We start from the raw sequence: 25922 nt of genomic DNA, 5'->3' as shown, positions 1-25922 counted from the left end.
TGTTCTTGCCTGGAGAATCCCAGGCATGGGGTCGCACAGAGTCAGACACGACTGAAGTGACTTAGCAGCAGCAGGAAGACGTAAATTTTTTCTTAAATTTCTTTATAACTATTCTTTTCTATAAAGTTCATTTTTGTCCTACCAAGGATTTGGCCTCCTCCTTTAGAAAGAAAGAGGACTCAGGGTGAATGGTATCAGGTCTAGAACCCAGAAACACAAATGACATTGATCAGACAATGGGAGGGAAATGGAGACTGACTATCAATTGGCCTATTGGGAATAAAAATAGGTTTCACCTTACAGACCAACTCTTTGGAGAATTACCTTGAGAAGGATTCAGAGGCTTGGACTGAAGCACAGACTCCGAAAAGGGATCATAAATAACTGGTGATGTCCGTCATGGGAATAAGACCATGTGCTCAAGAGTGCTGTCTGTAGCTTGGGTGGTTTGTTTGCAGACTGATTGGTCCCCAGCAGATACAGGATAGACTGACTGGTCTCTAGTAGATAAATGACTTCCTAGGCTAACGCAAGGAAGTCAGGTTTTTCTGTGTCACTGACTCAGGACCTGTCTATCAAGTCTAAGTCAGGTCCAAATCAAAGAGTTAGGAAAAACATCGAATGTGAGAGCGGGAAAAGCCTGTTTATCATTACTGATGTTTGCTAAGTTCCTCACAGGAGTTGCCTGTCTAGTTCAGATAGGCCTGGTCTCCGGAGTCACACCTCTTAAGTCCGCTGGCTACATTTACATGCCCCAACGTGTAAGAATGAAAGGAAGACATGGGATCTTTTGCTCTGCACAGATTTCTCCTTTCCCAACAAGTCATGGTGTATGAATTTTGTACATGGGTCCATCCTACACTCCACGTGTAAAGCCAACAAAAATCTTGGGTCTTGAACCCCGACTTTGTTATGCCCATAGGAACCACCGATGCCACCTCTAACCTCAAATAACAAAAAGCCTTTCTCTTTAAGGAGTGCTGTGTCAAGGGCAAGCCCCCCATAAATGGTGGTGACTTGAGTTATTTAGTCTTTTGTGAAGAGACTAGGAGCTGAAAGGGGAGAAAAAACAGATGCTGAATTTGAGCTTCACCTGTCAGGCGGCTCTCAGGTGGGGAAGAAAGTTCAGCAAGGGGGTGGGGGGCCGCAGGTCGTGGAATTCACTGAGAGATGACTATCTTCTTACTGCTTGGCCAGAGTATTCGAGGTAGATGCCCTGCGTGTGGATGGGGGCTGGAAGGCTCCTTTCTTTTCCTTTTTTATTTGTTATAGTGAGGGACGCTGAATGGACGACTGTTGCTGCTGCCGCTGCTAAGTCACTTAAGTCGTGTCCGGCTCTGTGCGACCCCATAGATGGCAGCCCACCAGGCTCCCCTCATCCCTGGGATTCTCCAGGCAAGAACACTGGAGTGGGTTGCCATTTCCTTCTTCAATGCATAAAAGTGAAAAGTGAAAGTGAAGTCACTCAGTCGTATCCGACTCTTACGACCCCATGGACTGCAGCCTACCAGGCTCCTCCGTCCACAGGATTTTCCAGGCAAGAGTACTGGAGTGGGGTGCCATTGCCTTCTCCGGGACGACTGTTAGGTACGACGAAAGTGAGTCCTTCTGGGGTATTTGAAGGAAAGGCCCGTAACACACCCATGAGCAAAGGTGGGAATAACCTATGCCCGCCCCATCCCCATTCCAGGGGACTTGAGCTCCCAGGTGAGAGGGCTCCAGGGAGAACCCCACAGGGACTTGGGGTGGGGCGCCTGCATCAGGGACGTGCTGGACACCCCTTGCCCCTCTTCCGAAACCTTGGGGTCTGCGGTGGCAGGAAACGCATCACCCAACCCCAACATGTCACCTCGGGGAGGAGGAGCCAGGTGGGTCGGCACCCCTCCAGGAAGGGCTGCCGGGTCCAGGGCTTCAGGGCCTCCCCGAGGGAAGAGACGAGCATGTGGACCAGGCCCGCGGGGTCCGCGGCCTCGGGACTTCGGGGGTGATGAGCCGCACCCGGGCCAATTTCGGGTTCCCAAGGGAGTACGAGTCGGTGCCCGCCAGCGGGCGGGCGGGCCGTCAACTGCCCGGCCCGTCGCCTCCCTCCCCGCCCCCCGGCTTCCTGCGGAGGCCGTGGCCGCCATGTTGTGGGGCTGAGGCGGCGCCGCGGAGCCCGAGCGGCCGTGACAGGCTGCGCAACAGGTTCGCTGTCGGCGGCCTGACGACGAAGCAGGCGCGGCGGCGGCGGCTGCCGAGCAGGTCTCCCGGCATCCGCCCGCGCCCGCGCCGCTGGTGCCGAGGGGCGCAGGGTCGCGCTGTGACGTGCGGGAGGCGCGGCGGGCGCGCCAGGTGGGTGAAGCGGCTGCCCGGGCTGCGGCAGGGCGCGGGGCAGGTGCGGGCGCTACCGCGTCCGCCGCGGGGAGGCTCGCGGGTCGGGCTGGGAGGCGGCTGCGCGCCCCGCATGACGCGGAAGGGCCCTCGGGAGCCCCGGAGGCCCCCGAACTAGGCCCCTGGCAGTCTTGGCGGCGCCGGGCGGAAACCTCCGGCCCCGGGTTCCTGCCCCCGCGGCGCGGCCAGGGCGGACAGCCAGGAGCCGGGGCCGGGCTGCCTCTTCCCCGCGGCCAAACCCTGGACCCCGGCCGCGGCCTCTTCTGGCAGGTGCGGACGCGGCGGCGGGCCCCCTCGCTTTCGGGGTGTGGGCAGAAGCGAGCCAGCCCTGAGGTGCACCCGCCCGCTTCCTCGGGGCCCCATTTTATTTTCACAGAGTTGGTTTTCCTCCTTGGCAATGGTTGGTGCGGAATGTCAGGTGAGCCGCATCCCAGTGCGTCAAAGTAGCCCGAGTCACGAGAGGCCAGTGGGCGGATGCTCTGAGTCTGCCGCTCTCATTAAACCAAAGTTGGGAAATGTTACAATTTGAGTTCAGCGTTATTGACTTCTAGGGTATACAGGAAGCACGGAGAGCTGTAATCTCTTGGACCAGAGTAAAAGTTGATTGCTTTTATAATTCTTTTTGAAGACGCCTGCATGTGTATAGTGAATGGGTAAACCGAGGCTGAAATGCAGATGGCTGTGCATTTTGTAAAAAGATGATGTATTTGGATTTATTAATCCTGTGCGTTATAGTCGAGTGATTGCTGATGGCAAGTATGCTTCACTTGAGACTTGTATTAATTAGGAATATTTTTGATATAATACTTTGTGATAGGAATTAAACTTAACACAAAAATGTTTGCTTTGCTAAATGCACTAGTTTGTTTTTGCTAGGGTTTACTTGCTTACCCAGAAATAGGCGAATGTGCCTTGAAATTTTGTGTTGTCCTAGTCAGCTTGATTTAGGTAGCATAGACTCCAGGTTAAGCTTCTTAAGCCTCTTAAGAAAAGTAATTGCCTCTCTGCCTGTGCTGCTTTGCTATGTTGTTAATCAGTGGTAAAACCTAAATACAATCTAGAAACATCACGCAAACCCCTTACATAAATTAATAATGACGTCTCTCAAAATTTAAAGATAGTAGCAATTTTGATGTGCTAGGTTTCTTTGGCTGTGCCTACGATTCCCTTGTAATTTATTTCCTCCAGCTTTATTGAGATATGCTTGGCATATATTCCTTATTACTTCAAAAGTAGGTAAGGTGAAAGTTATTTCTAAAAGCTTCATTTAAGGACAAACAGAATTTTGTGTTTTTTTTGGAGGCCATGGAAAAAAATGTGCATGGCTGCTGATTTAATGTAGTAGTAATGAGCCTCACGAAAGCTTGCATTTTTTAAAATACTTTAATGCATGTAATTGTTTTTTTGCTTACCTTTATAACAAGAAATTGTTTGAGAAAACTTGACCTGTACTGAATTATTGAGGAGGGAGGTACTGTTGTTAGTTCAGCATATCTCATGGCTAAAATCCAGATCTCACTAGAATATGAGAAAATGTGTTATACAATTGCTGGGAATAGAATTATAGTTTTTAAAAATTTTGTATTTTCACGAAATCTGAATAGTAAAAGGAACTTCTATACATCCATCACCCAAACTCAGCAGCTTTCAAGACCTTCTTTGCCCATCTCTTTCTTCCTTTATTTTTTTCACTCTATAGACTTACCGTATCTCTTTTTTAAAGTGTAAATTTTCTTACATAACCTTAAGGTTTTTATCTTTAATGCAGAGTTTCAAAATTTCTATCTAGTAAGACAAAAAGACCATTTATTGGGTATCTACTTCAGCTACTTTCCTCAGTATTAAAATATATTTACCATTTTTGTCATTTATTGAACACTTACTGCCTCCCAGGCTCTGTGTTGTGTTATATAATCATTTAGGCTCACAGAGATCCAATGAGTAGTTCTTTCCCACCCATCAAATAGATAAGTGAAATGTTAACCTAGAGGTTAACAGAGCTTCTTTAGGTTAACTGAGTTACTCTAGGTCACTGAGCTAGTAAGCCAGGTTTCAAACCAAGATTCTTCTAACTTCAGCACCTGTTCCTTAACTGGTACATTCATCTTGGTCCAGAAATTTAAACAAAAGGTTATTTGGGCATTCAGTATTTGTTGAGTAAATGAATGAAAGTTTTGATACGTATTATTCCATCAATAAGTAGCATTTTTATGTACTATATTTACTTGTAAAGCATTAACAAGTTCCAGAAATGATTCAGAATAAGCTAATTACCTTACTCAAAATATGGTGGTATCTTATTACCATACAACAGTGCGTGTGCCTGTTTTTCTTTTTTTATATTCTGGTATTTTCAGTACCTTATTTATGGAAAAATGTATGGAATAACTATTAATATTTATGAAGAAAGGCTAAAAATAGGCAGACATTTTTGTGTGCCAATTGTTAAAGGCTGGATTCCAAGTGTGAAGTATAAAAATAATGTTTAGGATTAGTTCTGTAAAAGAATAGTCCTATAGATGAAGCTGCATCAGAAACGCTGTATTTTTTACTTGAGTTTATTTTTTACTTTTTACCATTCTCTACCTACAGAACACGGCGACTAAATTAGAGTCCTGTTGGGTAGTGTGCATATAGGTATTCTTGAGAAGGAGGAACTGAACTAGTCTTAAATGATCTACAGGCAGAGAGGAAGTGGGGGAGGGGGGAAGGAAACTGAGCAGAAAAAGAACACATCTGAGCGAATGCATCAAGAAATAATGTATTTTTACAACTCTAAGAGAGCACCATATTTCATTTTCAAATATTCTGAGATTAATTTACAAATTAATTTCACAGTTATATCAGGACACTGAATGATTTGTTTGTGAAGTTATTCAGCAGTGGTTATGGTAGACATTTAGAGATCTAATACCAGATGGCAGACTTTTAACTTGTTTTATTTAAGCAACTGTTTTATGTTTTCTAGATCATTTTTTTCACTAGTGCATATTAATTTTAGAAAAAGTATATGTATTTCAATAAAAATTTTATTTATTTTGATCTGGTTGAAGGTACAGGCCTTTAAGTTAAGCCTCCTGCTTATATCTGTTTTGAGCAACTTACTTTAATTCTCTAAGCTTCTCTTTCCTCATATGTAAAATGGGGAAAATAACAGTACTTATCTCATAGTGCTGTTGTATGTAATATAAAGTCCTTGCCACAGTGATTTCTGCTTGGTATAAGTGCTTAATAAATGTTACATATTATTATTCCAACTTATTTCAAGGAGAAATTTCAAAACTGAACTTAGTCTTCTTTCTATTTTTTTTTAATTTGCTCTTAATGTTTAATCTCACCATCAAAACAATCCATAAAAGAAGGCTGGAAAATAGAGGAGAATTTAGCCACAATCCTTTCTCCCAACAAAGAATTTGCATTTTTAGCCCCCTTAATTTGGGGGAGGGTGGGAGGCATAGCCTAAAAGAAGCAAATGTTCTATATCTGGAAAAGAAGCTACTGTTTTGGTTTATTACTTCGAAGTCTTTGAATCCACATGCTTAAATAACTTCTGCTTTTCAGTGTGAGGAGTATTTGGCTACTATGAGGTTGATAATGGGAAAGAATGACCAAGAACAGTGCCAAACTGCAGAGCCCACATAGATAAGGACCCAGTAGGGTTTGCTTGGACAGTTTGGAGGACACTGATAACTTGCTGTATCATTTCATTTTTGCTTAAAAATAGGTATTTGGACACTTTCTTCACCACCTTGCCACTCCTCCTTCACACTTAAGAGTGATTGCTTATATATGAGAATTAAGTAGGTCAAATTAATAAATTTCACAATTTATACAACATTTGAGGACTTTACTTTTAGTGAGTGTGTGCTAAGTTGCCTCAGTTGTGTCTGACCCTTTGTGACCCTATGGACTGTGCCTTTGCAATGCTATGTATGGACTATAGCCTACCAGGCTCCTCTGCCCATGGAATTCTCCAGGCAAGAATACTGGAGTGGGTTGCCATGCCCTCCTCCAGGGGCTCTTCCTGACCAAGGGGTTGAACCTGTGTCCTTTACGTCTTCTGCATTGGCAGGCGGGTTCTTTACCACTAGTGTCACGTGGGAAGCCCTTTTAATGAGTATGAAATACTTTTTGGTGAATATAAGTGAGAGCTTAGAGATTAATGAAGTTTGCTGAGAATGAAGCAGACTAGGAATGCTTGCAGAGCATTCATTCTCTAACTTTATGGTAAGCCCTGAAAACCTGAATGGTAAGGAAGACTTGAGATTTAATTTCTCTTTATTCTCCTCTCCTCACTAGAAGCGTTTTAGGCTATACCTCTGCTAAAGCTCCAGTGAAATGCTTAGACAACCTGTATTAGAAGACTTTCCCTCCCCACTTCTCCTTTCTTCTGGTGTCTGGTCTTCATTCCATATATATATATATGTGTGTGTGTGTGTGTGTGTGTGTATATATATATATATATATGTTTTTTTCTTTTTTTTTTTGGCTGTGCAGCATGTGGGATCTTAGTTCCCTGACCAGGGATTGAACTCATGATGGAAGTGTTGAGTCCTAACCACTGGACTGCCAGAGAAGTCTCTTCCTTCCATGAATCTGACTGAAGTTTTTTCCTCCTTCCAGCATCCTAGTTCCTACATCCAGGATCTAGGGTTCCACTGTTATCTGAAAGCTGAGTTACTTGGATTATTGAGATGCAAAGAGCCATGCCATTTAGGTTTGAGATAGATATAGATAACTCAAAGCTTTCTGACCACTCCTTTCCGGGTCCTGGGTTTTATAGTCTTTATAACCTGGTGGTCATCCCATCTTGAAAAAGGACACTTTATAGCTCCCTCTTATATCCATGTTTACTATTGCTTTCCTTGTTAGGTTGACTTTACCCCAACTTTATCTTTCTAGGGGTTTCAATGGGGGAAAAAAAGCTCCTCTTCCCTCTTTTTCTGCCCTCTGCTTTAACTTTTATTCTCAGCCTCTTTCTTCTTTAAAAAGTAAAACCTAACAGAAGTCACTCATAATTCTTGATACTGAATTCATTCGTTCTTCTAGCAAATAATGAGTGTCTTTATGTCAGGAACTGATCCAACCACTGAGAGTATAAACAGTAAACAAAACACACAAAAACCCTGCCCTGGGCTACTTGTATTCAGGAATGGGGAGTAGAGACAAAAATGTCTAGGAGTTAGAATTTGCTGAGTGCTATGGAGAAAAGTAAGATAGGAAATGGGGCTAGGGAATGTGTGGGCAGTTGGGTGGGGGTAAATGGAGAGAAGTAAGACTTTGCCTCATTCAAAATTATTAAAGAATTCAAAACTGGGAGGATTATTGTACACATTTTATGAGTTAATTTAATAGTATTTCAGATCATTGTGTTTAACAGAAATGTTTGGACCCAGTAGATCTCTTAATATTTCTATTTTCTATTTCTATTTTCTAGTAACTTAAGCCAGAAAACGAAAAACCTCAGGTACAACATGAACCTAGAGCAGATGAACTATTTATCAAATAGCATAGAATAGATACCTTAATTTGATTTTTCCTAAAAGTGCTATGTTGTGTTTGTTTTTAAATTCTATAGACTTTTTGTTTATGCTATTTTTGTTATGATGAGTAACATAAGGTTCCTTGTGTAAAACTGGAAAGCTGCAGGGAAATTGAAGGAAGAAAATTGTAGTCCTTAATAATCATATTATCCGGAGAAATGTTGAGTGTTAATATTTTGGTAGATCTCATCTAGAAATTTTTCTTTGGGAAAAATGGAATTATATATTCTGCTTTTGTTATCTGCTTTTTAGTTTAGTAGCATTTATCAAAACCATGGTTCTACTTTATATTTATCTACAATAAAATTTTTATTGGCTAAATAATATTGTCTTGCTTCTACTGGATGTTAATAATGTCTAACGTCTATTGATATTACTGTATCCTGGTTACTTTTGAGACGCTTTACGTACTTTTGCTCATTTAGTCTTTAGTCTCTCTTTAAGAGCTGTTCTATCATTATTTATTTTATAGCTGAGAAAATTGAGCAAGGACAAATTTAGTACTTTTCCCAAGATCCCGCAGCCAGTAAGTGGCAGCCATAGATTATGAACTTATTCTGACTCCATAGCCTGTGCTCGTATCACTATCTCATGTAGTTTCTCAACATTAATGTAGTTTATAGTTGTTTTTGTTGTTATTTTAAGTTGTGCCACAGCTAACATCCTTGTAACCATATCTGTCTTTATATCTATGATGATTTCCTTAGAATAAACTTCTAGTAGTTGCAGTAATATTGGATCAAAAGGTGTGGATGCTTTCTAAGGCCCATGTAAATGTATTGCCAAGTTGTCTTCCAGAAAAACTTGTCAGTACCAAAGTGTTCTCTTAACCAGATGAAACCAGATTCCCCACATCCTTAGGAACACTTCTTTTTAAATCTAATAATTTGATAAAGACCCTTGTTTTAATTTTTCTTTCTCTGAATATTAGGAGTGAAGTGGAAGTCGGCCAGTCGTGTCCAACTCTTTGCAGCCTCATGGCTATACAGTCCATGGAATTCTCCAGGCCAGAATACTGAAGTTGGTAGCCTTTCCCTTCTCCTGGAGATCCTCCCAACCCAGGGATTGAACCCAGGTCTCCCGCATTGCAGGTGGATTCTTTACCAGCTGAGCCACAAGGGAAGCCCAAGAACACTGGAGTGGGTAGTCTATCCCTTCTCCAGTGGATCTTCTGATCCAGGAATCGAACCGGGGTCTCCTGTGTTGCAGGCAGATTATTTACCAACTGAGCTATCAGGGAAGCCCTAATATTAAGGTAATACTTAAAAGTTTTTTTCTTGGAGAAATATTTGTCTCTGTCCTTTTCTCACTTCATTGGCATGTTCATCTCTTGGTTATTTCTAAGATTTCTTTAAATATTAAGAATAGTAACTCTTTGCTTATAGATATAAATTTTTTTTCCCAAGTTTGTATTTTAGTTTTGTAAATGAATTCTTATCAATCGTAATGATAAATAGCTAGGGTTTATATAGTAATCACCGTGTGTGTGTGTGTGCGCACGCGCGCACACACGCATGCTTAGTCACTCAGTTGTGTCCAACTCTTTGTGACCCCATGGACTGCAGACCACCAGACTCCTCTGTCCACGGAATTTCCATGGCAAGAATACTGGAGCAGATTGCCATTTCCTATTCCAGAGGATCTTGCCAACCCAGAGATTGAATCTGTGTCTCTTGCATCTCCTGCTATACTAATTGATTATATTAATGAACTCATTTAACTTTTATAATATCTCTATGAGGTAGGTGCAGTTATTAGCTCCATTTACAAAGTACTCTGACAGTATGTTTTAAATTCTCAAACAGTTCTTTCTTCTGTGTCCTTGCCCATTTCTGTTCTCAGTTCCTTAGAATCTCTTTTCCTAGCCTAATGGGTGATACCTTTTGTTCAGTTTTTCATTACTTAGTTTAGAGGTTGTTTTCTCTGGGATAACTCATCTAACAACTTTCTAGTTCCCTAAGGCAAAGTTAGGTGCCCATCTTCTGTCTTTTTTTTAATACCTGTTGCACTTACATGGTCTTATTCCTCTTGTGTATTCCCTGCTGTTATACATTTTATACAGATGCTGTACATCTGAATACTCTGTAAATATTTGTTGATTTGAATTGAAGGTGCTCATGATAATGTTGGTGATATAAGAAAGAAATCAACTTTCCCAGTATGTAAAATAGAGAAACTTACACTAAGGAAGTTAACACTGGAACTCAACTTTAAAGGCCAGCGGGGAAGGAGGCAGAAAGAGGGGGGCCTAAAGACTGAGTGCAAACACACATGGGAATTTCCCGTTCTGGGAACAACAAGTGATTTACAGTGATTTTGAGGTTTATCAGCTTTGCCTCTGGGAAAGCCTGATGTAATAAATCCCTCCTACACCCAGCATACCTGGTCTAGTGTTGAGAATATTTCAGTCTTTCTTCTGGATCTCTTCTGTTATAAAACAGAGCTCAGTTTCTTTTCTGACTTCCTCATTTTTTCAGTGTGACAGGAGCGGGGGAAGTTGGCAGGTCCTGGTATAATCTTGATAAGATCTTGAAATGCCCAGGGAAGTTTTGTGGCTTGGTGGGGAAGGCCTGCTGGCAGCCTTTGCTGAAAGTGGAAGCCTTGGGCTTGGGGGGAGAGGAAACCCTGCAGCCTGTCTGTGAAGACTTGGGTTCCTGCACACCCTTCCCTGGTTGTCAGCACGTGGCACGAGACCCCAGTGTCCTTTCTCTCTGGCCTGCAGTACGTTTCTGTTCTTCTAGCTTAGATACAAGACTAAGACATTCTTCTCTGGCTCTAGTCTTGAGGTATACTGACTGCTGGTCTTGAACAAGTGAGCACTTTACAGATTGACAATATAATTTATTTGTCATTTAATTTGATATTTTTTCAAATCCTCCTCTTTATATCTCATCATGTAACTAAAACTTTTTTCATTATGAAAATAATTCATGCTGATTGAAGAAACTTTGTAAAATAGAGAAAAAGAAAAGTAAGAGAAAAGTTATTCCAGCAACCAATTACAGCCACATTTTATTGTCTCCCGCCACCCTGTTTTTGCTCTTTGTTTTTACATACGTATTTTTGTACATGTTTTACAATATAGCACTGTAGTTAGGAACATGGCTTGTGCTGTCTGACTGGGGTTTTAGTTACAGCTTAGCCTTTTATTAGCTTTGTGAGTGCAACTGTCTCACTAAGCCTCAGTTGTCTTTTCTTTAAAAAGTGGCAGTTTCATAAAATATCTATCCCTAGAGTTTTTATGAGGATGAAGAAATAATATGTGTCCAGTGTGACCATCTCATAATGACTTTTCAATAAATGTAACAGTAATAATCAAGGCTGTCCTTTGGTTAGATCATTGAGGGGTGCTCCTCTGGGCTGTGCTTGGAGAGAGGAGGTGGGTCAGGGTACTGTACCTTTCTTTTCTGAAATAATTAAAATTCAACTTCAGATTTTTTTTTTTAACATTCTCAAGGGGCCTGTGAAAATGTTTACACTGAGAACTCCTTTAAAATATGGCTTTTATTTTGGCCTAACCTCACAGTGGGTGAGTGGCCCTGGGCCTCAGACTTCTAGGATGGCCCTGATGATGATGGTATCGATGACACTGCAGTGACAGTGGCAAGTAAAGACCTGAGTATCAGGCTTGGTGTTTGGTAAGTATTCAGTGATTGTTAGCTGCTCTTTTAAATAATGATAAATACACATTTATAGTATGTTATAAATTATAAATTCCAACAGATGTTGGCAAATGTTATATGCAGAGTACATCATGTGTGATGCTGGGCTGGATGAAGTACAAACTGGAATCAAAATTGCTGGGAGAAATATCAATAACCTCAGATATACAGATGACACTACCCTTATGACACAAAGTGAAGAGGAACTGAAGAGCCTCTTGATGAAAGTGAAAGAGGAGAGTGAAAAAACTGGCTTAAAACTCAGCATTCAAAAAACGAAGATCATGGTGTCCAGTCCCATCACTTCATGACAGATGGGGAAACAATGGAAACAGAGGCTTTTTTTTTTCTTGGTCTCCAAAATCACTGCAGATGGTGACTGCAGCCATGAAATTAAAAGACATTTGCTCCTTGGAAGAAAAGCTATAACAAACGTAGACAGCATATTAAAAAGCAGAGACATTGCCAGCAAAGGTCCATCTAGTCAAGGCTATGGTTTTCCAGTAGTCATGTATGGATGTAAGAGTTGGACCAAAAGCTGAGTACCAAAGAATTGATGCTTTTGAACTGTGGTGTTGGAGAAGACTTTGAGAGTCCCTTGGACTGCAAGGAGATCCAACCAGTCCATCCTAAAGGAAATCAGTCCTGAATATTCATTGGAATGACTGATGCTGAAGCTGAAGCTCCAATACTTTGGCCACCTCATGCAAAGAACTGACTCATTGGAAAAGATCCTGATGCTGGGAAAGATTGAAGGCGGGAGGAGAATGGAACGACGGAGGATGAGATGGTTGGATGGCATCGCTGACTCAATGAACATGAGTTTAAGCAAGCTCTGGGAGTTGGTGATAGGGAAGCCTGGCGTGCTGCAGTCCATGGGGTTGCAAAGAGTCAGACATGACTAAGCGACTGAACTGATAAATTATAAAAGCATAACCAGTTTCCAGATTATTACATAATCTTGCTGAAATTTTTTAAAAAGGTTATTGAGGTATCTATCTAGATATAGATATATCTGTATATTTAGATAGATCAATCTACCTACCTATATATATCTAGATAGATATAGATCTATCTAGATATATAACTCACTTATCACTATGAATGTGATTGAAATGGCAGCATAATACTTGGCTCAGTGTGTTCTCCCCTTAGTGGATACTCATATCGTTTCCAATTTTTCTGTAGTAACTAATAATAGCTGCAGTAAATGTCACTGTAAGTAAAGCACTTCCCACATTTATTATTGTTTCCTTATGACAGATTTCCAGAAATGAAATCATTGACTTACAGGATAAAAACTTTATTAGGATTCTTGCTGTATATTTTCATACTACCTTCTCAAGAGCTCTGACAGTTTGTACCCCCATGAGTATGTCTGTAACCCTCCTCTTCTCACCTTTGCTAGCCCTAGGGTCTGTTTTTTTTTTTTTTTTTTAAGTAAGTCTATAAGGAGAAACAAAATAAAAATTTGCATTTTCTCAATTGATTAGTAATGTTAACATCTATTAGCCAATTTTATTTCCTCTTTGGAAATTGTCTGTTTAAAGTCTTAGTGTTTTCATTATCTAAGTAGTTCTATATACATTAAAAATGACTATTATATTTGTTTTACTTTTTCTCCAATTGTATATCTTTCTGTTTTGAGCAGAAGTCTAAAAATATTTGTATGGATAAATCTTTACTGTTTCTTTTGCATAAATAATAGCTTTCGGACTTAGTTATCTTTGTTTTAGGGAGGTGATATTTTACTTGAAGGTAAAGCATCTACCTGAATTTTTTCCCTCTATACTATTTTTTTAGAATATTTACTTATTTTTTTGACTGTGTGGGATCTTAGCTGTGGCCCACAGGCTTGGTTGCCCCATAGCATGTGGGGTCTCGCCTCCCCGACCAGGGATTGAACTCATGTCTCCTGTACTGGAAGGTAGATCTTCAACCACTGGACCACCAGGAAAGTCCCCTCCTTCTATACTTCTTAATCAAGTCAAGTAAATAGTTTTGCTTTAATATTTAGTCCTAATATGAGATGGAAGAGGATAGACCAACTAGCCAGCTCCCACCAGCCCACCCCTTACAGCAGTGCAGGCTGAGTCACAAGCTATTCTTAGGTGTTTTTTCCCCTTTTATGTGGGTGAATTGTCTTGTTCAGACTTGTTGACTAATTCTTGTAAAATTGGTTTAATTTAGATCTCCAATATAATCGGAGCACTAGCTACTTCAGTTATTAGTTTACCATTTCTGTTCTTTCTTTGCCCTGTCTATTGGTTGACTCTTTGTGGGCTAAACTTAACATTTATAGAAGTCCAAGTTTACAGCTTATATTCAGACATCTTAAACTGAAGATGTTAAATGGCAGAACTAGACTGAGAACTAAATATGTGTAGAGCAGTTCTCTTTTTGAAGCTTTTGAGTCTCAACATGCTTTGTGTATTTGGGGCCCTAAGCCTCTTGGTAGAAATAATAATCACCTTTTACTCAAATGTAATCAATATTTGTAAGAAAAACATATCCTTTTTATTAGTAATTGGCACAACTGTGGTTTGTCATACCAATTCAGTGAAATTAAGCCAATTCTTAATGGTTGAAAATGAAGATGAAGTAATAGTAGTGATAGCCATCATTTATGAGCACCATCTTTGTGCAACATGTTTTACAGACATGGTACCTGAGCCTTAAAAGAGCCTGGCGTTTAGGTGCCATCAGCCATGTTTATAAGTTAGGAAAACTGAAGCTGTGTCCTGTGCCAGTCTCCTGAATAACAGCAGCTACACTGGGATCAGAACTCGAATTGGTTGATCTGCTTTCAAAGTTCAACTTCCAGATTGTCGGCTTGCTTCTCCTCAGTGCAGTTGAAAGGATGCTAATCTCTCCGTGTCAAAGCTTCCATATTAAAGGATATTTTAGTACCTACCTTGTGGCTGAGCACTATGTATCTGAAGATGAGACATTCACAGGAACTCCCAGTCTGATAGAGATAGGCAGGCATGAAAACAAAGGTTACAGTATTTGGTTGTATGTAGTTTATTGGAGATATATACAAGATAAAATAAGGATGTGGCAAAAGAAGGTTTTTAAGTGGAAGTATCGCTGAGAAGTGTCACAGATTCAGAGAGAGGGGTAATAGGAATAAGATGGCACAGAGGTGGAGGGGAAAGGTATTCTAACAGTGGAAATGTAGGCAGAGGATAAACCCTAAAATACCTCATATGCCATGTGGAGAAAACTAGATATTTTTTGAAAATATCAGTTTTATCAAGATATAATTCATATACTATAAAATTCACCCTTCTAAAGTTTACAGTTCTGTTATTTTTATTACAATCACAGAATTGCACAAGCATCATCACTAATTTTAGGTTATTTTCTTCATCCCAAAGAAACCTCTATACCCATTAGCATCCTCTCAATTTCCCAGCTCTGCTGCTGTTGCTGCTGCTAAGTTGCTTCAGTCATGTCTGACTCTGTGCGACGCCATAGATGGCAGCCCACCAGGCTCCCCAGTCCCTGGGATTCTCTAGGCAAGAACACTGGAGTGGGTGCCATTTCCTTCTCCAATGCAGGAAAGTGAAAAGTGAAAGTGATGTCGCTCAGTTGTGTCCAACTCTTAGCGACCCCATGGACTGCAGCTTACCAGGCTCCTCCATCCATGGGATTTTCCAGGCAAGAGCACTGGAGTGGGTTGCCATTGCCTTCTCCATTTCCCAGCTCTCAGTTCAGTTCAGTTGCTCAGTCGTGTCCAACTCTTTGCAACCCCATGAATCGCAGCACGCCAGGCCTCCCTGTCCATCACCAACTCACGTAGGTCACCCAAACTCATGTGCATCGAGTCAGTAATGCCATCTAGCCATCTCATCCTCTGTCGTCCCCTTCTCCTCCTGTCCCCAATCCCTCCCAGCATCAGGTAACCACTAACCCGTGAATTTGCCTCTATGAATTTGCCTCTTCTGGACATTTCATATAAATGAGACATAGAATACGTGGTCTTTTTGTTACTGACTTCTTTTACTTACTGTAATGTTTGTTTTTAAAGTGCACCCATATTGTACCATGTATCAGTAATTCATTTCTTTTTATGGTCAAATATTCCATTGTATGGGTATACCACATTTTGTTTATCCATTCATCAGTTGATGGTCATTTAGGTTGTTTCCACTTTTGAACTATTATGAACAGTGCTGTTGTGAGCATTTGTGTACAAGTTTTTATATGAACATAGGTTTATATTTTCATTTCTCTTAGGTTCATATCTGAAGGTGGGATTGCTGGGTTTTATGGTAACCTTTGCTTAACATTTTGAGGAACTGCTAAATTGTTTTCTGAAGCAGCTAAATTGTTTTACTTTCCCACCAGCAAGGTATGAGGGATCCAGTTTAGGAGATCAGATCCCCTGGAGAAGGAAATGACAACTCATTCCAGTATTTCTTGCCTGGGAAATTCCATGGGCAGTGGAGCCTGATAGTCCATGGGTCACAAAAGAGTCTGAAACAACTTGGCGAGTAAACAACAGATTTTATACTGTTGGTGAGCACAGTCACAGTGGTTGAAAACTGTTGGATTCTGTTCCTGCTTCCCAATGTCTTTCAAGACATAGGTCAGAAGCCTTTTTCTAATGAATGGAACTAAAATGCAAATCATTTCCTCAATTCTGTTGGCTACTTAAAATCTGAGTTATTAAGGATTATTGAAATTTAGTGTTTATGTATTAAAACTAACCAATTTCTAGAGCTCACTGAGTGTCCTAATTCAGTTTTTTTCTAAGAAATCTGTTAACTCTACAAAACTTTGGCAGCATCAGATTGAATTGAAAAATTCCTACTATGTACTCCTACAACAGTGGATACTGTTTCAGTGTATCATTGGGTTGTCTTGAGTTTGACTTGGTTCCATTTCTGCTATTCTTAAATTGATTGCAGTCACAGAATTATGTTGTTTTAATTTTGTTGACCATTTGTATAACTATATCATTGCTATAACTTCTTTATCATAGAGTTATTTTTCTACTGAAAAATAGGAGCATGTAGGTAGGTTGAATCTCTTTCTTGTTCCACATAGGTAGGCAATAGTTAGAATAGTTTGAGAATGAATGGATTACATAATTGGAAGTTTTCTTTACCACTCTAATATTCCACTCTAATACATTTTTAAAGTGGAAATTAATGTATGTTATAATTAGGGGTTTTAACTATGGAGTACATGCTCTCCCCAAATTGGCTTTGGAAGTCTGAAAGCTTTGAAATTGTTGAGCACATTTTGTGCCTTTGTGTTTTTTCCAGAGAGAGAAACTGGGTTTGCCAAATTTCTTTTTAAAAGAAGAAGTCCATGGCCCTCAAAATTAAAGAATTCAGATGGATGAAGGGAATTTGTAAATTTGAGATTTGGGATATTTGGGGGAAGTGAGACCTTGCTTTGGTTAAGTGTCGCTGCTCAGCGATAGATATTTTCTGGATACATGTCTTTTAAAAGGGTGACTCATTCCATGTTAGAATAGCTCTCTTTTATTCTTCCTGATAATTTTTTGTCTTTGTCAGAACTTGGAGTTTGCCTTGAAAGTCCTCACTGCACATTTATTATTACTATTTTATATTTTATTATTAAAGTAATATTTATTATTTTATATGTACTTTCTTATATGATTGGATTGCTCTTTATTCAAGGTGTTATTTTTGCTGCCCTGATTGCATGCTTTACTTGAAATGAATCGGTATTTTTAAAAAATGGTTTGATAGAATAAGAAAATGAATGCTTTTCTACCCATTGACTTCTAGTTTCTTTTTCCTTTACTCTCGTTCTGTGTTTTGGTTGAGATTGGAAAGTACCAGTAGCCGGTTAAAGCTCTTCCCATGCAGGCCTTGCTCGGGTGCTGTGGCATCAGCTTGGATATCGGGTTCTCAAGGCCTCTGCAGGACAGTGTGGCTGGAGAAGTATACTTCTTCTCTGTAGCTGTTTTACCATCATATGCAGCATGGTTGGATTTGAGACATGAGACTGGCAATTTCAGTTAAGTGTTTTTGATAAAACAGACTTGTTACTTAATATTGTTTATAATAGACTAAGAAATTGTCAAGGGGAAAAAAAATTGACAGGGTGAGGTTCTGGGTGATATTGGCTATAGGGTTAAAGGATGGTTATAGTATAATACAAATATATTTGGTCTGTGTCCCTGGTTCCTGGCACAGAGGTCCTAAAACCTTTGAAATTCCCTGAGTGGATAGGAAAGTTGCTTTCCATCATACCTGAGCTTATGTTAATGAGGTGACTGAGAGTGGTACTCATGGATAGCCTCAGCGTAAGGCTGCCGCTGCTGCTGCTGCTGCTAAGTCGCTTCAGTTGTGTCCGACTCTGTGCGACCCCATAGACAGCAGCCCACCAGGATCCCCTGTCCCTGGGATTCTCCAGGCAAGAACACTGGAGTGGGTTGCCATTTCCTTCTCCAGTGCATGAAAGTGAAAAGTGAAAGTGAAGTCGCTCAGTTGTATCCGACTCTTTGCTACCCCATGGACTGCAGCCTACCAGGCTCCTCCATCTAGGGGATTTTCCAGGCAAGAGTACTGGAGTGGGGTGCCACTGCCTTCTCCGCAGTGTAAGGCTAGATAACCAGAAAGACTTAGAGAATTAGAAGGTTGGAATTTTCAGCCCCATCCACTAACCTCCAGGAAAAACAGGTGAGTGTTGGAGTTTGAACTTCTGTTTATGTACATAAATTCACAATTTTGAATATTTGCATACTATTTCAGAATTTTATATTAAGAAAAATTTTCCATTATATCATAAACATTGCCTATCTACTATTACCGTGAAATTATCATTTGTGAATAGATGCATTTTATTCTAAGTGAATGTAACCTTATTTTCTTGTTCCTTTCTTCGTTAGATAAATTACCTTATTTGTATTTTTTCTGCTATTGATGACACTATGATGCACATCTTTGCATTCTGTTTTCCTCCTTTGGATAATTTTCTTAAGGTAAATTCTTATAAATGGGCCAAGTGGGCATTTTGTTTTGGATGAATGTTGTCAAATTTAAAGGCACAAACTTTACCTTAAACCTTCTACTTCTGTGATATTTGCCTTCTTTAAAAAATTGATACACTTTTTTTTGATAATTTAAAATTTACAGGAAAATCGAGCCGATAGTACAGAGTTTCCCATACACCCTTCTACCTATTATTAGTAACATGTTAGGACAGTACATTTATTGTAGTTGATTAACCAGTGTTGGCGCATTGTTATTAACTAAAGTCCATGCTTTACTTACTTCTCCTTAGTTCTCACCTAATGACCCTTTTCTGAGCCAGGATCCCATATACTATAGTACGTTCAATTGTCATGGCTCCCCGGGCTCCTCTTGATTGTTGTTACTCTTAGTTCTGACTGTTACTAAAACTTTACTTGTTTCTGATGACTCTGTCTTGAAGGGTACTGGTTAGGTATATTATAATGTTCCTCTGTGGGAATTTGGTGTTTTTGTCATAGACAGACAACCATGGACCAAGCAGGCAAATGAACCAGATGTGTACATTGCAACGTAAATTTGCCAAGATGAATATGTTTCTTGTATACCAAAATATGTAAAGTTGGTATATCACTTTTACTGTAACCATTAAGTACCTAGAAGTAAGTGAAACAAGAGTAGGACTCTACTGAAGGATGCAAAAAATACATGTCTGAGAATAGTCTCAAAAATTATGAAAAAAATAGGATAGTGAGTAGAGAGGGATTTGCATATTCTAACACTGTGGTAGTTAGAGCCCTAAGACAGGAGTACACAGGAAGACCCACTGAACAGAAATAAATGCAGGCTATGAGTAAACTTAATGTATAAGAGGAGAGATGCATTTTACACCAATTAGTAAAAGCTAAATTATTTCATAAATGGTCTCAGAAAAAGTGGTAGACATCATGAGTGGTGGAAAAGTGGAGAAAATAATTTAGACTCATATCTATCATTCCATTCCAAAATAAAAAATTCTGAATAAATGAAATATATAAAATTTTTTAAATGTACAGGTACTAGAAGAAAATTTGGGCAGTTTCTGATATGAGACAGACCTTTCTTAGCATGAGAGCATACACATACTCAATGGTCATAAAGGAAAAGATTGATAAAAAGAACAAAGTTGGTATAACAACAAGTTGGATAAAAAGTGTTTGTAACATGTAAGTCTGGGAGACTGAAAGGGCAGAGTGTGAAGTAGTCTTCTAAGAGAGTAGGGGAGCAAATGAAGTAGGGGAATGTGGGCTTGTCAGGCAGGATGTAGTGTACACTTGAGTTAGTGGTCAGGAATTTAAGTGAGACCAGGCAGCATTTATATAGCCATGGAATAACAAGAGAGTTGGATTTACAAAAGACTGGTATTTTGCCAGATGTGTAGTATGTCGGGAGAGAGGGAAGCTGAGGATGTTTACAGCAAACTGCTTATAATGGTGAGCTGTGATATTTAATTTGGGTAAGGAGGGATATTAGGACATGAGGAAGGGTATAAGGATATAAGGAAGATTGAGGAACAGTTAAAAGGTGATAAGATCAATAGTTTGTAGGTCCAAGTAGGGTTAAAGAATTGTTGGCGTTAGGGAACTGGAGAGATTCAGTTGTTGAGATGGTGCTGGTGAAAGGGGCATGGGAGACATGAAATGGATTACAGAAGAGGGCAGTTACCAGTAATAACAAGGCCTTGGGTGCGACCTGGAAGTTGCTGCCTTAGATGAGATGGAGGATAAAATTTTTGGAACACAGGAGGTCAAAGACTTCTTGTTGTTCAGTTGCTATGTTTAGTCTCTAAGTTGTTCAGTCTCTAAGTTGTGTCCAACTATTTGCGACCCCATGGCTGCAGCATGCCAGCACGTCAAAGACTTACTTAGAAGCCAGTCTCTGGGTAGGATGATCTGTAAGAACATTGACATCACCAGGAATTCTTATGGGAATAATGGTGGAGAGTAGATAGCAGTTACCCTGGTGATTGTAGGGAACAACAGTGAATGAGGAGAGCCAGTGGTCAAGTCAGATGCTTGAAAGTCAAAAGCTAGTTTTCTTTTCCACTTTTATTATGAAAAATGTCAAACATATACAGAAGTTTGAAGTACTGTGATCACTTATTTTCTGTATGCCTTCATTTAGTAGTTGATTTTTTAAAAATAATTTTTTTAAGTCTTTATTGAATTTGTTACAGTATAATTTCTATTTGATGTTTTGTTTTTGGCCACAATGCATGTGGGATCTTAGCTCCCCAGCCAGGTATTGAACCCACACCCCCTGCATTGGAAGGCAAAGTTGTAACCACTAGATTGCCAGGGAAGTCCCTAGTAATCTATTTTTTACTTAAATGTGTCTTGTATTTTTGTGGGGGCTTTTGTGATAAGGCAGGATATAAATGCATTTCGAAATTCCTTTCCAGAAAGGGGGTGCCGATTTACACTTGTATTAGCTAGGTATTAAGACTTTGTTTTCAGGGACTTTGTTTTTATAGTGCATATTAGCTAAGAATTGGTGCAGTACTTACTCTTAGAGCTATTGTTACAGTTCCTTGCGTTGCTGTTAGCTCTTCACTAAATCATGTGAATAAGCTGCTGCCTATTTTCCCAGACCATGCTCTTCTCTCTGCTTTTGCATGTGCTGTTACCTCTGCCCAGAAAATTTTTTCCCCATATTCACTCATTTGACACATGTTTTTATGTATAAGGCATAAACTAATTTAAACACAATCTGAAATGCATGTGCCTGGTTGATTCTTGGGAACTGATTTGCATGTGACCCTCTCTTCTTTTGGCCTGTAGAGGAGAGAAATTTGTGTTTGGGCTCCTGGGGGGCTGGGATATAAGAGCCTGTTTTCAGTCTGACTCTTTGGACTATTGTCTGGGCCTGAAGGAAAGATAAAAAGTTACAAAGAAAAGCTGTACTTTCTCCTTTTCTCAACTTCTTTTTCCTCTGCTTCCAACTTAGGTACATTCATCCTTACCGCTTTTCCTGTTTTTTATTCTGTCCCAGATTCTAACTTTATACTCTAGAACTGTCAACTTCCACTTTCTCTGGACCCAGACTTGTTAGGTAACCTTTCCTTTTCCCTTTTCAAAATTAAATCACTCCTTCTTCCTCTTATAGAGGTTTTGTTCTCCCATCTAAAAAGTAAAGACTTATAACCTCTCCTCTTTCCTAAAGCTTATCTCTCCTCCTACCCTTTTTCTCCCTTCTTGTAACAACACATACTTGTTGAGTTACCTACACTTCACCTCCAAAGTATTGCTTCAGCTTGCCTTTAACAGTCAGGTCACTGTCCTGGAACTGTCTTCACAAGAAATTGCCAAAACGAATGGCGTAGTTTTTACTTCTGTGACATTTGTCAGTATGACCATCATCCTCTTGAAACTCTTATCTCTGTATCTCAATTTCTTTCCTTTTTCTCAGCCTCTGTTCTGATTGTTTTTCTCCTGTTTCCTGTACATACTTTCTATGGGTAATGTCATTTGCTGACATGTTGACAGCTACTCCCAAGCCTTAAGGACTACCAAAACTGAGTTTCTGCCTTAAACAGAATTCTTAACTGTTCCTTATATGTTTCCACCTAAATGTCTTCGTAGGTGTGTCAGATTAGATATGCTCAAAATGGAACATTTTGTTGCTTACCTCACAAATCTATTATCCAGATCCCTGTTTTCTCAGAGCTTCTGTTGGTGAATATTATCACTCTGCAGTTGCTCAAGGTAAAAACTCATCTGTGATGCTTTTCTTTCATCATCCACATTAGCTGATCAGAAAATCCTGTCTCTTCTACCTCTGCACAAGTTCAGATTTTCACTGTCTGGACTATACTAGGGACAATGTCCTTGCCTCAAGATATTCAAATGCAGTTCAGTTTCTGTATTATTTGTCAGAATTCTTTCTCTCTGCCCTTAAAAGACCAGGTTCTTCTCTTGTTTCTTATATATGCTTACCCTGGATAATGTCCTTCATTGACATGGCAACAATTTCCCAATCCCTGGGGACTACCAAATCTGGGTCTCTATGTCAGATATATACTGTGTTTTGTTTGTTTATCTGAGAGGCTGCAGCATGCAGGAACTCAGTTCCTTGACCAGGGATCAAACCTGTGTCCCGTGCAGTGGGATCACAGAGTCTTAACCCCTGGACCACCAGGGAAGTCCTATATGCTATGTTTTAAATATCAACTCTCTGTAACTTGTGTAGTGAAGTTCAAAATCAATAACATGACATACTTTGTTCCTTAATTGAGATCTTGGCAAGTTACTTCATGTCTTTGACCTCTTTGTAATTGTTTCTAAATAAAGAGGATTCGGTATGTGTTTAATTCTTTAAAAAAAATCATGAGATAAAATAGAGAAACCTCAATATGTAAAACACAAAAAACAGAGCTACTTTCATTAAAATTGGTATCCTCAACAGCTCTGCTGTATCTCCTTGAAATTTCTAGAACTGTAAGGTGTGCAATTTGAAACTATTGAGTTTCAAGAATGAGTTCTTTGAAGTCACATCACTCTCAGATTATATTCTCTGGGTAGGAAAGGCTTTGCTCTTTTACTGGCTGTGTTCTTTCCTTCTTTTAGCAAGTCCGTCTCCTTTCTTTGTAATAGTGCCTAGCAACAGACCGGTACAATGTATTTTACTATGAAGGGAAGTCGCTCAGTCGTGTCCGACTCATAGCGACCCCGTGGACTGCAGCCCACCAGGCTCCTCCATCCATGGGATTTTCCGGGCAAGAGGACTGGAGTGGGGGGCCATTGCCTTCTCTGATTTTACTATGAGGGCACCATTAAACCCGCTTACTTTAACAATGACCTCATGTTAGATAATTGTGTGTGTGTATGCGTGTGTGTGTCTGTCTGTGTGTGTCTGTCTGTCTATGTGTGTGTGTGTCTGTGCATGCGTGCGTGCGTGTGTGTGTGTGTGTGTGTTTTGGCTGCACTGTGCGGCTTGAAGTTACCTGACCAGGGATTGAATCCAGGATCTCAGCAGTGAAAGCCTGGAATTCTAACCACTGGACTGCCAAGGAGTCCCCTAGATAATTCTTATATAAAAATTGCTTTCCTTGTGGTATGTACGGCACTTTGATTTACCTCCCAAGTAGTGTTCTATCTTCTTGATTCTCATAGCATTCTTCATATCCTTTTATTATAGTTCATTGTTCATACTTGAATGAATAAATAAATGGATGAAAGAAAGAATGAATGAGTAGATGGGGAACAGGTGTGGAGAATATATATATACACCCTATAAATTTAATCTTACTGCAGGAACTATAAAGAAGTCAGTATTTTGCTCTAATCATTCTTGCATGGAACTGACCTTGATATCCTTGCAAATCAGATGTGGAAAGAACATTTTCCCCAACTAATCAGCAAGTTTAGAGAGTTCCCTTTTATGTATGTAGCATGTGAAGTGGAGCAGGCACTGGAGAAAGATTATATGATGTGCCTTCAGGAGCTTGATGATCTTGCTTTTGAATGTCAGACCTTCAGTCAAATCTATACTAATCGGCATGATTCAAAGTATAGTTGAGAAACCCAAGGCTTTCTCTTCATTCCAATAAAAAGCCGTTAGAATTCAATGGGAAGTAAACCTTTATCTCTAAAAGTGTACTTACAAGAAGAAAAAAAATTGCAGAAGGTCCATATTACAAAGGATAGTTTTGTCTAAGATCCATAGCTCTGATGCCTGTAGGGTTTCAGGGAAGTAGTTTGAAACCTCCTCTGCTTTCTTACCAGTTTCTCTTCTGTATATGTTTTCAATTCAGTATTACTCTTCTCCATGCCTCCCTTGCTTTTTTATTTTTTTCCATATCTCAATCATCTTATTCATTTACGCAGCTTATTTGTTTAGCAAATAGTTATTGAACATTTTCTCTGGGAGATCTGGTTTAGGCAGTAGGCATAGAGGTAAATAAAAAAAATTCTCCGTCCCGAACAATTGAAACAGGCAAACGTGAAATTGGGATACAGTATGATAAGTAAAGTTACCGTGGGATGAACAGGTGTTATGAGCATACCTAAGAGATGATGACTGACTGCCTGAGAGGACAGAAATCTTCCAAAGAAGAGGTGACATACGAGTTGGGGGTTGAAGAATGAGAAGAAAGTGTGGTGAATGTCACAGAGGGGAACAGCTTTTTACAGAGGAATAGGAGAGTGAAAAAAGCCCCTCTGATAAAGGAAAGGTTGGTATAGTTAGGACATCTGAATCTAGGGGACCTGTCTAGCAGTGAATGTGATAAAGTAGATTGGGGTGGGATTTTGAAGGGTGCCATATTTTGTACTATGAAATTTGGACTTGTAATCAGTAGGGGAGTTTAAGCAGGAGAAGGGCATTTTGTTTATTGTCGCGGCGGGTGGGGGGTGTGGGGCGGGGGCGAGGAGGAACTGGTAGTTCTGTGGAAGGCAGGAAGACCATTTTAGGAGGTTCATGCCCTGATTCATGTAATGACCCACTTACTAAGTCACAGTTTGCCAGGGATAGGCCTGGGAATCTGTAGAACTAGAAAGTATCTGAGGTGATAGGATGAGGCAAATTGGGATGCTTAAAAACAAAGCACTGGACTTAAGAAATGTGCTGTCTGGGACCAGTTTTGCTACTGACTAGCTATATGAGCTCATAGAAGTCTTTTCGTTTTTCCATCTTGAAAATTGAGGGTTTTACACTAATTACTGTAATTGTTTCCTTCTATAATTCTGTGCTTCTAAACAAATCCAACCTTAATTGAACTACTTTTTACTTATAATGGCTATAATTCTTTTTCCTTCTGTGTCTTATTGACCCTTTGAAGAAGATGGATTGCCTACTCCTATTCAAGTATTTCTGCTTTTCTCTGCCTTAGTATGAATATATATTTCCCACATACTCCAAATGGTGTTTGAATTATGTTAAAGTGAAGCAGTGGTTTTTGCATTATGTCTGTTATCTGCTACACATTTTCTTGGTTTCTGAAAAAGAAACAATGAGCAGGAAAATCTCCATGTAAATATTCTAAAACCATTGATAATTAACACAGTGTTCAAATTATGTGATAGATGCAAACTGCCAAGATTGCCTATCATTATATGTTATCCATTTTGAAGAGTAGAGAGTGATGTTTATTGGATGCTGACTTCAGTCATACATGCCCGAAGCAGACATCAAGCCTGTAACTGGGGAGATGCTGATCACCCTTTCTTCCTCTCCAAGGGTTATACCAAGAGGGAAGAAATAATTAGCATTCCCTAATTTATGCATGGGGTTGATGTAGGCCTGAGTGTTAGAAGGCATCTCTGGCTGGCTTGTTTTTCTTCTTTCTTTTATTATAAATGTAGCAAGAATGAGTTGATCTGGTACACAAGAACCTGTGACCCACCCAGCATTAA

The 25922-nt window shown here is 39.9% G+C and overlaps 1 protein-coding gene across 31 annotated transcripts in view; it reads left to right on the top strand.

The window, feature by feature from the left end:
* The first annotated feature begins 1467 nt into the window (after positions 1-1467).
* Positions 1468-25922, top strand: part of ITSN2 (intersectin 2) — a 124440-nt gene continuing 99985 nt past the window's right edge. For 5 of the 31 annotated variants that reach the window (XM_060411906.1, XM_060411895.1, XM_060411926.1 and 2 more), the window contains exons 1-2: positions 2107-2331; positions 8845-9168. The gene's annotated coding sequence lies outside the window, so the exon portion shown is untranslated. Of the gene's footprint in view, positions 1588-2106; positions 2641-2744; positions 2789-2897; positions 3123-8844; positions 9169-17382; positions 17576-18449; positions 18543-25922 lie in introns of those variants that run through there. The other 26 variants (XM_060411908.1, XM_060411898.1, XM_060411917.1 and 23 more) reach the window with 14 other exon arrangements.

This window comes from Ovis aries, chromosome 3 (assembly GCF_016772045.2).
Source record: "Ovis aries strain OAR_USU_Benz2616 breed Rambouillet chromosome 3, ARS-UI_Ramb_v3.0, whole genome shotgun sequence".
Taxonomy (NCBI): domain Eukaryota; kingdom Metazoa; phylum Chordata; class Mammalia; order Artiodactyla; family Bovidae; genus Ovis; species Ovis aries.
The sequence above is the reverse complement of the archived record's forward strand: the minus strand, read 5'-3'. Positions and strand labels throughout refer to the sequence as shown.